This window comes from Pongo abelii, chromosome 23 (genome assembly GCF_028885655.2).
Source record: "Pongo abelii isolate AG06213 chromosome 23, NHGRI_mPonAbe1-v2.0_pri, whole genome shotgun sequence".
Taxonomy (NCBI): Eukaryota; Metazoa; Chordata; class Mammalia; order Primates; family Hominidae; genus Pongo; species Pongo abelii.
In genome coordinates, this window is record NC_085929.1 from 915,820 (window position 1) to 932,180 (window position 16,361).

Genomic DNA, 16,361 nt, shown 5'->3' on the forward strand with positions numbered 1-16,361 from the left:
GTGTAGGTGAATCCATCACATGACCTAATAAGATTTGGCCAGTTGGGAAAGGTCTCTTTAAAGAACTAGCACTCAGGCTGGGTCCAGAGCAAAGCACTGTAAACTTGAATGTGCATATGAACCACCTGGGGACCTTGTCAACATGCAGATTCTGATTCATTGGATCTAGAGCGGTGCCTGAGCTCTAGCAAGCTCCCAGGGATGCCTATGTGACTGCCTTGGACATCATTTACAGTAGCAAGAATATAAGCAGATAACAGCCAACAAAGCAGGAGTGAACGCATCACGGCCCAGGCAGCCCTGGACCAGGCCAGCTCAGGGATCTGAGAAAAGAGTAACTGGACTGAGGTCTATGAGTGCTTCCATGAGAGGTGAGGCTGAGAAGGTGGACAAGATCTAGGTCAATGTGTTAAGTTCCTACTAAATGCAAGGCTAGGCTCTGCATAAACAGAAACAAATAAGGCAAACCTTGTCCTTGCATCTTTAGAGCTTGCAGTCTAGCAGAATTATTTCGTGGGTAGAAAATCATTAAAGATTTTTAAACGAAGGAGAGACGTGATCTAATTGAAATTTTTGAAGAACCTCTCTGGGTGTGCCATAGAGAAGGTATTGGAGAGGCAAAAAGTTGGAAAGAGGAGTATATGTTTGCAGACCAGGTGAAAGATGCGGATGACAGAAGCGGATAATTTTAACACATATTTTGAAGGTGAAATAACAGTACTTGGTTGCAAGTTGTGATGGTAGGGGGGTTGCAGGAAGAAGAAAGCATCAAGGATGATGATGCTTTCTGGAAGAAGCAAACAGGAAAATGAAGATAATTTTTATAAAGAATGCTAAGGCTGAAGAAGAAATAAACTAACAAAAGGGAAATGATTGAGGAAGTGGCATAGACGTGGGGGCAGAACTCATGAGTTTTGAATTCTGATTTTAGGAATGCCTGTGAAAATCCCAATGGAGATTTCAAGATGGCAGGTGCACATAATCTTTCGGAGCTTGGGAGGAGAGGTCTGTAGGAGCCATATGCATATAAATGGTATCTAAAGCCTTAGGAATTAATAAAACATTTTCTAGAGTCTGTGTAGGCAGGGGTGTCCAATCTTTTGGCTTCCCTTGCTGCATTCGAATAAGAAGAATTTTCTTGGGCCACACATAAATTATACTAACATTAACAATAGCTGATGAGCTACAAAAAAATCATAAAATATCTTATAATGCTTGAAGAATATTTACAAATTTGTGTGGGGCTGCATTCAAAGCTGTCCTGGGCCACACGTGGCCCGGAGGCCATGGGTTGGACAAGCTTAGTATGGAATAAGAACAGAAGAGGACCCAGGATTTAGGAACTTCAACATTTAAAGTTTGGGCAAAGAGGGAGAAGCAGATAAGAAAATAGTTCAAGCTAGATGAAGAGGTCACGGGTCTACTCTACCGAATGTTCCTGAGGCCCCATTGGACTTATATATTACATAATATGTACAATATATGTTACTTGGGTGATGGATACCCTAATAGCTTTGAACTGACCACTATGCACGGAACAAAATTGCACATGTATCCCACAAATTTTATATAAACAAAAGTAAATAAATAGAAGGAAGGGAGAAAGAGAGAAGGAAGGAAGGAAGGGTGAGGAAAGGAAAGGAAAGAAGGAAGGGAGAGCAAGGATAGGAAGGGAAGGGAAAGGAAAGGAAAGGAAAGAAGGAAGGGAGAGCGAGGAAAGGAAAGGAAAGGGAGGGAAGGAAGGGAGAAAGAAAGAAAGAGGAAAGAATGAAAGAGAGAGAAAGAAAGAAAAAAGAAAGAAAGAAAGAAAGAAGAAAGAAAGAAAGAAAGAGAAAAAGAGGAATAGTGTTCACGATGTTTAGGAATCACCAATTCTGGGGGTGCTGAATTGTGTCCCCCCAGATTCCTATGTTGAAGAGCTGATCCCCACTGCCTCAGAGGGGATTGATTTAGAGAAGGCATTCAAAGAGGTAAGTGAAGTCAAATGAAGCCATATGGGTGGACCCTAAACCAATATGGCCGCTATCCATCTAAAAAGAGATTGAGACACAGGCAACACAGCCTGAAGACGCAGTAGGAAGGGAGGTATCTGCAAGGCAGCAGTTCTCAGAAGAAGACAAACCTGCTGACATTCTATCCTGGATTTCCAGTCTTCAGAGCTGTGAGAAGATAAAACACTCAATCTGTGGCAGCTTGTGATGGAAGCCCCTAGCACTCTTATATGGTGACCTTACCACAACCAGTTTCACAGGCTTGGTGAAAGTGAAAGCCAAACTGACCTGAATAAAGAGTGAAAGGAAGATGAGCAAAAGGAGATAGTAAGTGTGGAAAATCCTTGAGAAAAACTTGCCAAGAAAGGAGGATATGGCTTGATAGCTAGAAAGACACACAGAGCCAAATTTAAGGTTCCTCCAAGATAGAAGATTTTTTAAATGAAAAATTTATATTTAAATGCTGACAGAATGCATCAAGAAGGAGAGAGATTGAAGATGCAGATGACAAATGGAAAAGCAATGAACAGAATCCCTGAAAAGTCAGGAAAAGAAGGGAGATTATTAGAGGGATGTCCTTTTACAGTAAGAGGAATACTTCCTCCACTGCTCCAGGATTTAAAAAGCTTATAAATCACAGGGAACATTCTACTTAATTGTAGAGATTTATGCTTTTCAATAAATTTTGTTGTACATAATACAGTCACTCTGTGAATTCAGTGAGACAGATAGTTATCCATATTTTACATAAAAAGAAAGAAAAGGCAGAAAAGAAGCGATTTGCTTGAAGTGACACAGAAATAGCTGGTAGAACCATGCACTGTGTAAATGGCAGGGCTCCTGACTTCTCATTTCACACCAGAAATGTAGACAGAATTAGATGTAATGACAGTTATTATATTTTTAAACCTTTCAAATAAGAATATCCTTAGATTTCCATTCATTAACAAAGCACAAAGCATGTGATTAGCATCTTAAAATGTTTTATTATACAATCACTAGACACCAAAAGAGGTTTCCATTTTCTTGTGTATTTGAAAGAGTTCAACAGCCCTAAGTCACATAGTTGGAGGAAACTCAAACAAGGGAACGTTCGTTTGAAGTGATGAAATTAGCATGATGAAGTTTAAAATACAAAGATTTTTATTTCAAGACTCTGAGGTTTGGTAGGGAGGAAGGGGAAAGGCAGATGACACCAAATAAGACTGGTTGGAGAGGGGATGAGAAGAATCAATTAGAAAGCTCTTCAAATTCAAACGGACCATTCAAACCATCCTGGGACTGGACTTCATTCAGGAAAGACTCTGAAGGAAATGATCTCCTACTCCCACGAGATGGCTAACGTGATTTAGGTAAAAAGCTTTTAGTTTTATGGCTGGGGAGGTAGCAAAAAAAAAAAATGAACCTCCTGCCAGTGATTCTTTTTCAAGCCCTGCCAATTCCTGTGTCTGCGGAAGCTATAAAGAATGTCCAGCCTCATGTCGAAAGAATTGCCACAGATCTCCAGCTCACCTGCATTCAAGCATTGAAACATCCCTAAGCCTGTTCCCAGGCCAGCCTGAAACTGAGAATCCAGGAGAGTCTTTTCTGTTCTGCTGCTGCAGCTACACTATCTGCTTGTTAGCATAACCAGGGCCACCAGCAACAGATGCTAGAGAAATACAGAGAGAAAAAATCAACAGCTGATGAAAAGCAGAATCTTTTCTTTTTGGCAGCAATAACAATAGCATGAAGCACGTCCCTTTTGGAGCTTTCCAAACCACTTCAAAAGTGAATTTTCTGGTGTGGATCAAGAAAGTTAGCCAAATTGCCCCTGAGTGCATAGCCATTGCCCAAGATATTGATGACTGTAGGCAGCTCAGGACCCATCCCCGGCCCCGGTGCTGTCTTTCTCAGAGCTCTGTTTAATTCCATCAGACACGGGCAGCGTTTGGAGAAAGCTGTGTTGATTTTTGTGATCTTCAGCCAGCACAGAGGTGGCCACTTCCCTAGCCTCCCAGCACCATCCTTCTCCTGCCCTGCCCCTTCATGGCCTGCCTGGGCTCACTGGACCCAGACTTGCCTTTCGCCCCTTTCAAAACCTCACAGTCCTGTGTGTCTGTTTCCCTTTGAACCACACAAACTAACTAATTTGGTGAATCTATTAAGTGAACTTCTTTATACTCATGGTCTAGAGTGCATTGAACGCTAAAGGGTTTGCTAGAGATTGTCAAAATCAATTCTGTCTTCTTCCAAATGGACCAAGGCTTCTTTGAGTTAATAAAACTCTGAGAAATCTGAGTTGATTTTTCATCGTATCTCCTTCTATTCTTTTGGGGGGTTTTTTGTTTGTTTTGTACTTTTCATGGAGATTTTCCTTAATTTAACCCAAAAGATATACCCATATGACATTTGAACTAATACGAAAGAGGTAGTAGGACAAATAATTTGAAGACAGTCTTTCAGAGCCCCACAAAGTACTTGAAATTTATCAATAACCCCTCCGGGTGCTTCCCACCATGTTCCACATTCCATCTCCATTTTAAGCCATGAAGCTTCAAGTGGCATCTCCTCCTGTGAAACCTACAGTTTGGAGATAAATTATTGATGACTAATGATTTAGAAGAACCAAAGAAAGGATCCTCTAGTGGAGACACAGCATAGAAATGGTGGTCCAGGGTGAGACAGAACTGCTTCCAATCCCAGTGCAGCCTGTGTGGTTCCAGCTGTGTGCTTTTCTTCTTCTAATCTTGTTTACTCGTCTCTAATACGGGACTAATAACATATACATCAGACTATTGTGAGGGTTGAATGAAACGATATTCCAAATTGTTGCATGTGTCCAGTACTTAACATAGTGCCAAGAACAAAGCATGTATCAATAAGTATGAATATCCTTCCCAGCGCACACCTCCAAACAGTGGATTTCTGGCCGGTGACAAGCAATGGTTCCCAGTGGTCCTACAGGTTATGGTTTAACTTACCACTAGCCCATCAGTAAGTTTGCCTGAGACCACATCACAGTTCTTTTGCAAGCCTGGAGCTTGGTGAAAAACAAGGGAGAAAATAATCAATGTCCCTAAGGTAGATGCTGAAAGATTAACCTCATAACATAATTCTCTCACCAGACTTGTTTCCTGAATGTCTATTTAAATTTTAATTCTGCAAATAAAATAAAGTTGGTCATAATGAAGGTGATTAAGATGGTATTTGTCCAGGGAACGAATCTCCTCACAACATACCTAAGAAAGAGATATATGTACAGAAAACGAAGCACAGTAAAATACCACTTCATTACTAACAGAGATTTTCCCCAAACACAGAGAAAGCTCTACAGAGCTAAGCTTAAGCCAGAACTCTGTTATTTACTTGGTCTAGTGCCAAAACAGGCCAGAGACCCCTTTCACCTACTTCTCTTTAATCTCAAACCCATGTCTCGGTTTGATCTAAGAAAGAGCCAAATGCCCAGGAGGCGCCAGGTTAGAGAAAAGCAGCCAGCTGGAGAGTGGCTTCCGTGCCAGGGGAGTGTGTCTCAGCTTTGTTTTATTTTTCTTATTTGTCTGTAGTTATGTGATTGGTAGAAGAGAGTAGATATGAAGTCTACTGACACAGGATTGGTCTTCATGTGTGTCTTACCAAGCATTTGGGGGAACAGAGGGGTTCCACAAATAAGAAAGCAATGATAAGACTTTCTTCTAAAAGGAGCAGCCACAAGCTACCTTAAGTCTCCAACTTGCCTATTAATCTTCACCTAGAATTAGGAAGATTTCACCATTAGCTGTGGCACATAAAAGATCCTCAAGCTTGACCAACCACAGAGGTCCATCTCCTTGAGGAGGAATTGAAAGGGGTATGGACAGAAGCTGTGAGCTTTCTGTCCTCCGCAGGCCCCCAGCTGTGTCTTCTACTTCTTGTACAAGATAGTCTCCAAATGATGTTTTCTGGCTGACAGTGCCACAGAACTTATCCTTATCTCACTATGGAAATGAAATATTTCAAAGAATTTGTTGCCTGAAATATGGTGCCCTAATCACATATTTATAAAGCTGCTATCAAGAAAGAAGGCAGATTTTAAAAGAAAGGCTGTTAGCATTCTCAGGGACCTAAAAAGTACATATTGTAGAACAATGGTAAATAGATCTTGGAATCAGGTAGACTTTAATTCAAACCCCAGCTATGCCACTTATTAACTTATGTGACATTGGGAAAGCCTCTCAAATTTAGATTGCCAAAATCAGAATAATATAAGTAGCCAAAAAATGGCATTAAATGGAGGTAACAATGAAAGTGATAAAGATGATAAAATTAAATAGTGAATATAAAGTGCTTAGCATTTAATAAATTTATCGTATTATTTCAAAGCACATGCTTATACCTACAGTGCTATAAAACTGCTTGCAATAGTCAAAGCTAATAGAAGCTCTCATCAGACCTAATAGAAGCCTTGGGTACGTAATTATTTAAGAATTCTGTAAATATACACAATAGGGTAGGAATGAGAAAATCTTTAGAGGAAATATTCAAGTATGTTTGATTTCAAGCAAATCCAGATAGACAGTTTTGGCAACAACCAATTCATAATTGTAAGTCCTGTTATAGGAGCTATAATTTTATTCAAGGGACAACTGATTTGATTAGATAAGATGTTGTGCACTGCATGTTTGCATCAACAAATGCACATGTTGAAACTCTAACTATAGAATGGCATTGGAAGGGTGACCTTTGGGAAGTAATTTGGTTTCGATGAGGATGGAGTTCCCACAATGGGGTTAGCATCCTAATAAGAAGCGGAGGAGACTAGAGCCCTCTTCTCTCAGCCATGTAAAGATACAACAAGAACACCTGCAAACCAGTAAGAAGGCCTTCACCAGACACTGGCTCTGCTGGCCCAGATTTTAATCTTTGAATTCCCACAACCGTGAGAAACAAGTATGTGATGTTTAAGCCACTCAGTCTACAGTTGTTTGTAGCAGCAGCCTGAGCAGACAAAGACATAGGGTTCCTTTTATTTTCAGAATTCGGTTTAGCTGTAATCACCTACCATCCTGAGATGCTGTTTCCTCCCTCCTCCCTTGAAATATAAGCTCTAGGACTATAGCTTCATGGACAAATTCTGAAGAATTTGTCTCTGCTCTTGTGGGATGCTAACCTAACCCACCAAGGAATGTTTGCTCAATGGAATGAAACATCTTAATGCAGCTCGCCGGTCAATATCTGCAGAGCACACCTCATGGGTTCTGGCTGGCTTGGATTTCTGAGACTACCTCATCCTACTCATCAGGCTGTGGACTCAGATTCAGCCAGGAGGCCCAGATTCTAGCGTCAGTTTTCCCCTTTGCTAGTTAGTACTTTATTGAGAATTTTTGCATGTATATTCATTAAGGATACTGGTCTGTAATTATTTTTTTCTTGTGTTGTCTTCGTCTAGCTTTTAAGTCATGGTAATATCGGCCTCATGAAATGAGTTTGGGAGTATCCTCCTTCTATTTATTCTATAGAGTTTAAGAAGTTTTGGTGTTAGTTCTTTGAATGTTTGGTAGAAGTTGCCCATGAAAGCATCTGCACCTGGGATTTTCTTTGTTGGGAAATTTTTCATTACTGATTAAATCTCTTTGCTTGCTTTTGGTCTGTTCTATTTCTTTTTTGTTCCACTTTGGTAGAGTGCATCTTTCAAAGAATTTATCCATTTCTTCTAGGTTATCCAATTTGTTGGCATATAACTGCTTAATTGTCCTTTATAATCATTTGTATTCCCGTACATTTGTTATAATGTCTCCATTTTCCTTTCTGAATCTTTATTATTTACTTCATTATGCTAACTTTGGGTTTAGTTAGTTTTTCTTTTTCTAATTGTTTATTTGTAAAGTTAGGTTGTTCGAGTGAGATCTTTCTTATTTTTTAATGTAGGTATTTATCACTGTAACATTTCCCTCTTAGCACTTCTTTTGCTGCATCCTGTAAGTTTTCTTGAGTTGTATGTTCATTTATGTTTGTCTCAAGATATTTTAAAAATTCCCTTTTGATTTGTTCTTTTACCCAATGGTTGTTCAAGAGTGTGTTGTTTAGTTTCTGCATTTTTGTAAATGTTTCTGTTTTCTTTGTTATTGACTTCTAATTTTATTCCATTGTGGTCTGAGAAGATACTTGGCATTATATCAAACTTCTTAAATTTGTACGATGCCTTGTGACCTAAGATTTGATCTATCTCAGAGAACATTCTGTGTGCACTTGAGAAGAATGTATGTTCTGCTGCTGTTGGATGGAAAGTTCTGTATATGTCAGTGTTTAATCTACTGTGTTGTTCAAGTCAGCTGTTACCTCTTTTTTTATTCCTGCCTAGATGTTCTATCCATTATTGAATTTGGGGTACTGAAGTTGGCTACTATTTCTTTAGTGTTACGATTTCTCCCCTTAGCTTTGTTGATATTAACTTGATATATTTAGGTGTTCTAATGTTGGGTGGATATATATTTACAATCTTCCCATTGAAGTGAACTTTTATCATTGTATAATGACCTTCTTAGTCTCTAGGGACAGTTTTTGATTTCAAGTCTATTTTTTCTAATCTAAGTATAGATACCCATGCTCTTTTTGGTTACCATTTGCGTAGAGTATCTTTTCCCATCCCTTCATTTTGAGCCTTTATGAATCTTTATATCTAAAGTGACTCTCTTATAAATATGTACTGATGAGTATCTTTTACACATTGTGTCACTCTATGTCTTTTAATTAGATAGTTTAACCCTTTCACATTTAAAGTCATTGTTGATAGGTAAGGAGTAACTTGCATTTTGTTAATTGTTTTTCATATGTTTTGCAGTTCTTTTTTTTTTTTTCCTCTCTTACTGTCTTCTTAGTTTAGTTATTTCTTGTAGTGGTTTGGTTTCATTTATTTTTCTTCACATTTTGTGTATCTCCTATAGGTTTTTGATTTGTGGTTGCAAATTCACATCTTCTATAAAAAGCTGTCTTAACGTTATCAACTTTTTTGGAATCATTTTCTTTCTCTTCCCTCTTCAGACATATTTGCAAATACTCTGTTTTTCAAGACACGAGTAAATAGGGCTCTGGTTAGGAATTTATCAATACGAAAAAAAAGATCCTCTGAGTCCGTTGATAAGTTAGAAAATAATGATAGACTGCGGTAGAATATCATGTATTTCAAGCTGTGTTATCTATGTTACTCTGCAATATATTTTCTGTGTGTATTAGTCAATGTTATATATTTATAAGGTAAATCCATAAAGCATACATTCTAGAATGCCCTAAATTAGGTCCTTAAGAGATATGCTCCTTATAGCCTTCTTGACACTCTTGAAGTGTTAAATATTTCCATTGAAGAAGGTTGCATATGGCTTCTGAGATGAAGTCTAGACAGGTTAGGATTATTTTGTGCTCCTTTTGCCCACACAGCACCCTCTTTCCCCTCCCTTTGTTATTTGCCATTATCTGATACCCTAGATGAAACCACCTTCTGTCCTTCAGTTTTGGGGTGGGGGCTGATTTCACCCCCAGTTTCAGGAATAAGCACAGGACAGCTAATAACAAGTATGTTGTTCACTCAAGGAAGAAACCCAGTTAAGGGAGAAAGGAGGGCTGAAATCCAGCCTGCATGCTCTTCTCCAAGCCTCACACCCCGATACATGGTTGCATCTAACTGGAGAAAGGAGAGCCATTTTCTAATACTTGCAAAGGCACTGTGTGGAAAGTGGAAACCCTGTATGAGCTCGTGACACACACCTGGCCAATGAATATACTTCTAATCCTGGCACAGATGAAACTAGAGATGGACATGAAATCCAAGCCTCACACCCAAAGTCAATCTCTAGTCTCTTATTGAAAATATTAGAAGTGTTTCTCTTTTTGCTTTATTCTGGGGCTGTGGAACTAAGGAAATGTAAACTGGAGGAGTGATGATGGCCACATTGCAGCACAAAGAGAAAACTTGTCTGAGAATAAAATCAATGGGGAAGAAAAAAGCAAGGAAGCTGAGAGGAGCCAAGTCCTGAGTCCCTACGTTCAGCCATTCTGAAGCTACATCCTGTATTTTTCCATTATACGAGTCCACAAATTAATATTTTTTTGGCTTAGACCAGTTTGAGTTTGAAGTCTATTATTTATAACCAAAGGAGTCTTACCATATTATCTTAGCTGGATTTTCATAAACACGGTATATGTTGATCAACAAACTTCCTAAATGTTTCAAGTTCACTCCAAAGAGTGAGGGGAAAAAAGAAAGAAGAGGAAGAAAATGGTTACTTATCATCCGCAATAGTCAGGGAAGCTGCGGAAGCATGAAGCAAAAGCAGCAGAAGTTAGTTTTGTACACCCACAAACCCTGCTCTGAAGTACTCCGCCTAGTGGCCCACCACAGAAGCTGCATTTCTAAAATCTTTAAAAGACAGAAAAGGAATCACCACTTACCCTGGGAACCCTAACAGGAGAGCAAGTCACATGGGAATATGTCCCATTGGTTTGAGGTCGATAAGTCCATTTTCAAAGCTTTAGTAATTCCAGAAACAAGAACATATTTATTTTATTTTGACCACACAATGCCTAGTTACATTAAAAGTAAGGAGACATTCAATAAATACCTTTTTTGGAAATAAAAACAGCCAATTTAGGAGAAAATTAACTATCGATGCATTATTTTCAAAGGTAAAGAAAAAAGAAATTATTCTGAACACACAAAACTATTTTATCAAATATCATGGTAAATTATCATTATATACTACGTCACTTAATACATTTCCAGAGATGATTGGAAAGAGTTTCCACAATAGATTTTGTTTCACCCCAAGAAGAAATTTCACAAAATGTTAGTTACTTATCTCCATTGTTACTAGTACCAAACTAATCCTATCATTCTGAGTCAAATTAAAAATAAAGTCCACACTTTTCTCCAGTGAGATCACAGGATATGCCTAAGTGGAGTGTGTTTTAATGTGAGGGGATAATTGGTTTACATTTTTCACTGAAAATAACAAATTCTATACAACTTAAGCAAAATAGGAATTCAATGAAAAGATATTGAATAGCTCACGAAATCATTGAAGATGCTGGAGAAACAAAGTAAGAACTGAGGGAAACTCAGCACAGCCAAGTTCACTCGATGGAAGCAGATCTTGAGATGCCACCACTAGGATGTTGCCATTTGACACTTGTCACCATGTAGCTGGGCTCTGCTGAACCTAGGCACTTGCTGCCAGATTCTTGGACCTGCATCTCTGCTCAATTTCTCAGAATCATCTCTGATTCTTTCAGGTATTTTGTATCATTTCATAGGGTTCCAAGTACTAATAAAGAGACATCAGTTGGCTGGGCCTAGATATGTGCCCACACGTGAGTGGCCAAGAAACTGCAAAAAGGATCATGCAATCCCTTTCAGCTTTTGTAATGGAAGGTGGGGCCTGTCTTCATATTTCGCTTGGGTTTCAAAACCTAGGAAGGGTGTTTTGTTGAAATGAAACCCAAAACTATAGCTATCCATTTATAGCACCTTATTTGTACAGGAAGAAGCCATGAGACAAAATGTACAAAAGTGCATGGGAGGTCTAAACATATGAGGGGGTTTCTGAGGAGAGAAAGATCATACTTGATTGGTGCTGTGGTTTCACTGTGCCTCCTCCGAGCTTCAGCGTTGACAATGTGATAGTGTTGAGGTGGAGCCTACAGTAAGTGATTAGGCCATCAGGACTCCTATCTCAGGAATGGGTTTAGGAGCCCTCATGAAACGGCTCCATGGAGGGAGTTCATCCCTCTTGCCCTCCCGCCTTCCACCATGTGAGGACACAGTGTTCCTTGTCTCTGGAAGATGCAGCATCAAGACACCATCTTGAACAGAGAGAACAGCCTTACCAGACATCAGGCCTGCCAATGCCTGGATCTTGGACTTCCTAGTCTCCAGAACTGTGACAGATAAATGTCTGGTTTTAATAAATTGCCTAGTCAGTGTTATTTTGTTGTAAGAGCATAAATTGACTAAGACAATTGGGGATTAGAAAAAGATTTTGAAGTGGCATTTGAGAAGGGCTTGATAGATAAGATCTCTACAAATAGAAATAGAGAGATGGTTTCAAATCACCCAGGTGAAAGGAATAGCATAGCCATGTTCAGTCTGAATGCAAAATGTAGATGGTAAAAAGTACATATTATTCCACCACCAGTGGGAGGACAGAATTGCAACGTGGCAGCAATCTGTAAATATAATATTTATCACCCATTCACATTTATTTAGAGTCCAATGTGTTCTAGGCTCTGAAATTAAGCAAAGAAAATCTAGATATGCATAAGTCCAAGACTTTGCTTTTGTGACAGTCAAAATAATGACACCATAAAGATGTTCTAGTCCCTGGAATCTGTAACCATATTACTTTACATGGGGCAAAAGGGACTTTGTGATGTGATTAACCGTTGAGTTAGGGGGATTATCCTTGATTATCTTGCGGGCCAATCTAATTGCATGTGTCTATAAAATCAGAGAATCTTTCCTAAGTACAGTCGGAAGGTGATATGACTACAGAACAATGGTCACAGACATCCCACATTACTGGCTTTGAAGATGGAGGGATGGTCCCATGATCCACGGAATAGGGACAGCATCTAAAAGTTGGAAAAGGAAATGGATTCTCTATAGAGCCTCCAGAAAGCAATACAGCCCCGACAACACCTTGACTTAGGCCCAGTAAGACCACGGTCAGAGGTTTGCCCTACAGAACTATAGGGTCGTAAGTCTTTGATTTAAGCCAGAAAGTTGTGGTAATTTGTTATGGCAGCAATAGAAAATTAATTTTAAGGATTTTATTATTTGGAATATAGGCAGACCAGAAAATCCCAATTATAATATAATTTGATTAAAACCTATGGAGATTTGGGCTAGGTGTTTTAGGAAAGAATTGAGTATTAACAAGACTAACAGAAGAAACGTTCTAAAATTTACACACTAAGTACATCACAATTTTCTAATGATCACGTTGATAGGGCAACTTAGAATCCTTGGTTTTAACAAACCAACAGGCTTATATACATATATATAAATATTATATATATATATATAATATATAATATATGGAATAGCCCCATGGACATGGGCAGCCCTGGGTCAAAGGGCGGCACTGTACTAGCAGCCCACACCCCAACTCACCCGCCTACCCTGAGCTGACTTGTCTGCTAAATGCTAAATAAACCTGTCAACCTGCCTGGTTTAACTTAGAAGGGCCAGGATGCAACAAGCCTGAGGACTGTGACTGGGGGAAGAGAGAGCACAGACGGAGCTCCTCCTCCTTCTGCCACTGCCCACCAACTGAAAACCACCAACTGAAGCTTGCTTAGATTCTCAGCCTACACCTTGTTCCCAACAAAACTCATGCAATACTTTGGCCCCCACTACAATCTCTGGAATAAAATATTCTACGGATATACTTTTTGAGATGCAACTTATCTTACTAAATTCCAGGAAACTTATGTAAGAGAAAACCATCAGATAATACAAGATTTTCAATGTGATCATCATTGCTACATTTAACTAGAAATTATACAGTAAATGTATTGTGAACTGCTTTGTGACTATGGTGATTTATTTAGCCTTTCTGATCCTTGCTTTGATTATCTCAAATATATGAGTATCATCAATTTTATAAAGTTGCTCTAAAAATTAAATGAAAGAAAAGTAATCCTCCTTCTCCATATATTGAACACTTACAAAATTATACACATTGTGTCCAGGTTTTTACGTACTTACCTGATAGAAGTCTCCTAACAACGCTCTCTTTTAAATTACAAGCACTTTGCCATGATTTTTACACATGTACGTTATAGAAGCCCGGTAACAATCACGTATTTTATAGAACAGCACACTGAGGCTCAGAGCAGTTAAAAACACATTCACCACCAAATCATAATGAGGGATGGAACTGGGATTCAAATCCGGTTCTCTCTGATGCCAAAAATGGTGCAATTTAAAGAGGACCAAGTTACACCCAGAACATGGAGGGATCAAAACATGTGGATTCCCTTTCCTGCCCCCTCATGTGGGAATTTCAATAGCTTTCGCTGCCTCAGAGCAATCCTAAACTCCCTCCCAGGTTGCCTTGCAACGGCCCCCTTATTCGTGGGGATGATTAGGAATCTGAATTTTTGGACCACAAGCATCTATAAAGAGTTGTGTTGATCAAGAAAGAAAATTTTCTAGGCCGTAGGTTAATATGAATTGTCTAGCTTCTCTGAAATAAATAAAGGGGCTATTCCATGTAAAAAAAATCACAGGATCCACTGAATCCGTGCAGAAAGACTTAGAACTATACTGCAGGAGCATCTTACTGACAGCTGTGCCTGAAGACCAGCCGAAACACACAAACGAAGAGCACCTCCAATGACAAGGTGTGGTGGCTCTTGCCTGTCATCCCAGCAGTGTGGGAGGCCAAGGTAGGTGAATCACTTGAGGCCAGGGGTTTGAGACCAGCTTGGGCAACACAGTGAGACCTTGTCCCTACAAAAAAATCATTTTTTATTATTAGAATCAAGAAAAGTACATCTAACCCCTTGCCGTTGCTTTAGGGTACAGAGCTCTGGTCTAGAACTCAAGATATGAAATTGTGAGTCCCAGTGTAGCTACTTAAGTTTAAATACAAGAGCTGTCAGACATTTCCTCTACAGTAACGAAATCTGTAGCATCCATTTTGTACTTTGAAAACTTAGTTTTTGGCCAGCCTCTAGGAAGAAGAGGGTCCAGAACTGGGCATATGGGTAGGGAGGGGAAAAGAAACCGGCTGGATGCAACAGGGAAAGACGAAGGGATGGAGAAGCCAGGCAGAGCCAGTCCTCATGACTGGGGCCTGGGCCTAGGAAAGGAACTAGGTGAAGAAGGGAGGAGCCCCAGGCTGTGGATGTCTCTGGGGGAACCTTGGTTCAGCAACGGCCAGAGGAGCTCCTGAGGCCAAGCGGTATCTGTCGCCTCCCTACCTTTGGGCGTCTTCTGGTCGCCAATGTGCTGCAGGTCCTGGCTCCGGAATCAAATTGGGCTCAAATTGTGCGAGCTCCAACGCAGTGGAGCCTGGCGCTACTCCCACCTCCACCTCGTGGATCTGAGAGCTGCAGGATGGCTCTGCCCACCGCACCCTAAGCTGGCCCCGCTTGGGGCTGGCATTGGAGGACAGCATGTTCTGGTCGTCTCTGCTCCTCTCTGCTGGTGCCTGTGACTTTGCTGGCCACCCACTCATAGATATCAGAGCCACAGGACGGCCCTGCAGAACCCCTGCGCTGGCCCTGCCGGGGGCTGGCTTTGGTGCACATGCGACCGGTCATAGTTGTCTCCATTGGGCACCTCTCCTCTTCTCGAGGCAGCCTGGGCCTTCGCTTGCCCCCAGGTCCGCAGAGCTGAGCACCTGCCGCCTCTCCCCAGGAAAGGCAACCAAATGCCACCAACTTAAGGCACACACTGAAGGCTACCAACTGAAGGCGGGTTGCCCTGCCAACCAGATCGTGTCCTGCATAGAAAGAACCAATCAGGCCTTGAGTTCTCTCCACGCGCTGGCCTTCCATTTGTGACGTGGGAGTCCAGGCACTGGCTCACAAAGCCGCGCCCCCCAGTGACCCCGCCCCACCTTTCATTTATTGGTAGCTAGTAGCAACTTTCAGGTTTCCTCACTGTGAATTATGAATATGAATTATGATGAAATTACTGTATCCTAATGTACCTCATGCACTATCTGACAGCCAAAGTCCCCTCTTCCCCCATGACCTCTGAGTTTTTTGGAAACTAGAAAGAAGATACATTTCTGCAGGTGCTTTCAGAAGAAAACATTGACACGACGTAAGGTTACTCTGTGATGTCAAGTCATATTTCATATGTCATACATATTCATATTTATATTCATAATTCAAAATGCACATATTCAATCAAATTAACAGGACCAAAAAGGAAATTTTCTAAAATTTATACACTAAGTACATTATATTTTTCTAATGATCACTTTGATAGAGCAAACTTAGAATCTATGGTTTCAACAAATGAAGAGGCTTATGCAAGAGAAAACCACCACCTAACACAAGATTTTCAATGTGATCATCATTGCTACTTTTCATTAGCAATTATCCAGTCAATAGATTGTGAACTGCTTTGTGACTATAGTGATTTGTTTGAACTTACTGATCCTTTGATTATCTCAAAAATATGAATAACACCAATTTTATAAACTTGTTCTAAAAATTAAATGAGAGAAAAATAATCCTCCTTCTCTATATATTGAAAACCTACAAAATTAGTAACATTGTGTCCAGATTTTTACACACTTACCTTATTGAAGCCTCATCACAACCCCGTCTTTTAAATTACAGGGATTATTCCCAGATTTTTACACACTTACCTTATGCAAGTCTCATAACAATCCCACC

The 16,361-nt window shown here is 40.0% G+C and overlaps 1 protein-coding gene across 1 annotated transcript in view; it reads left to right on the forward strand.

Moving 5' to 3' along the window:
• LOC129053719 (protein FRG1-like) overlaps positions 1 to 16,361 on the forward strand; it is a 444,214-nt gene that overhangs the window by 400,017 nt on the left and 27,836 nt on the right. The gene's annotated exons all lie outside the window — the stretch shown is intronic.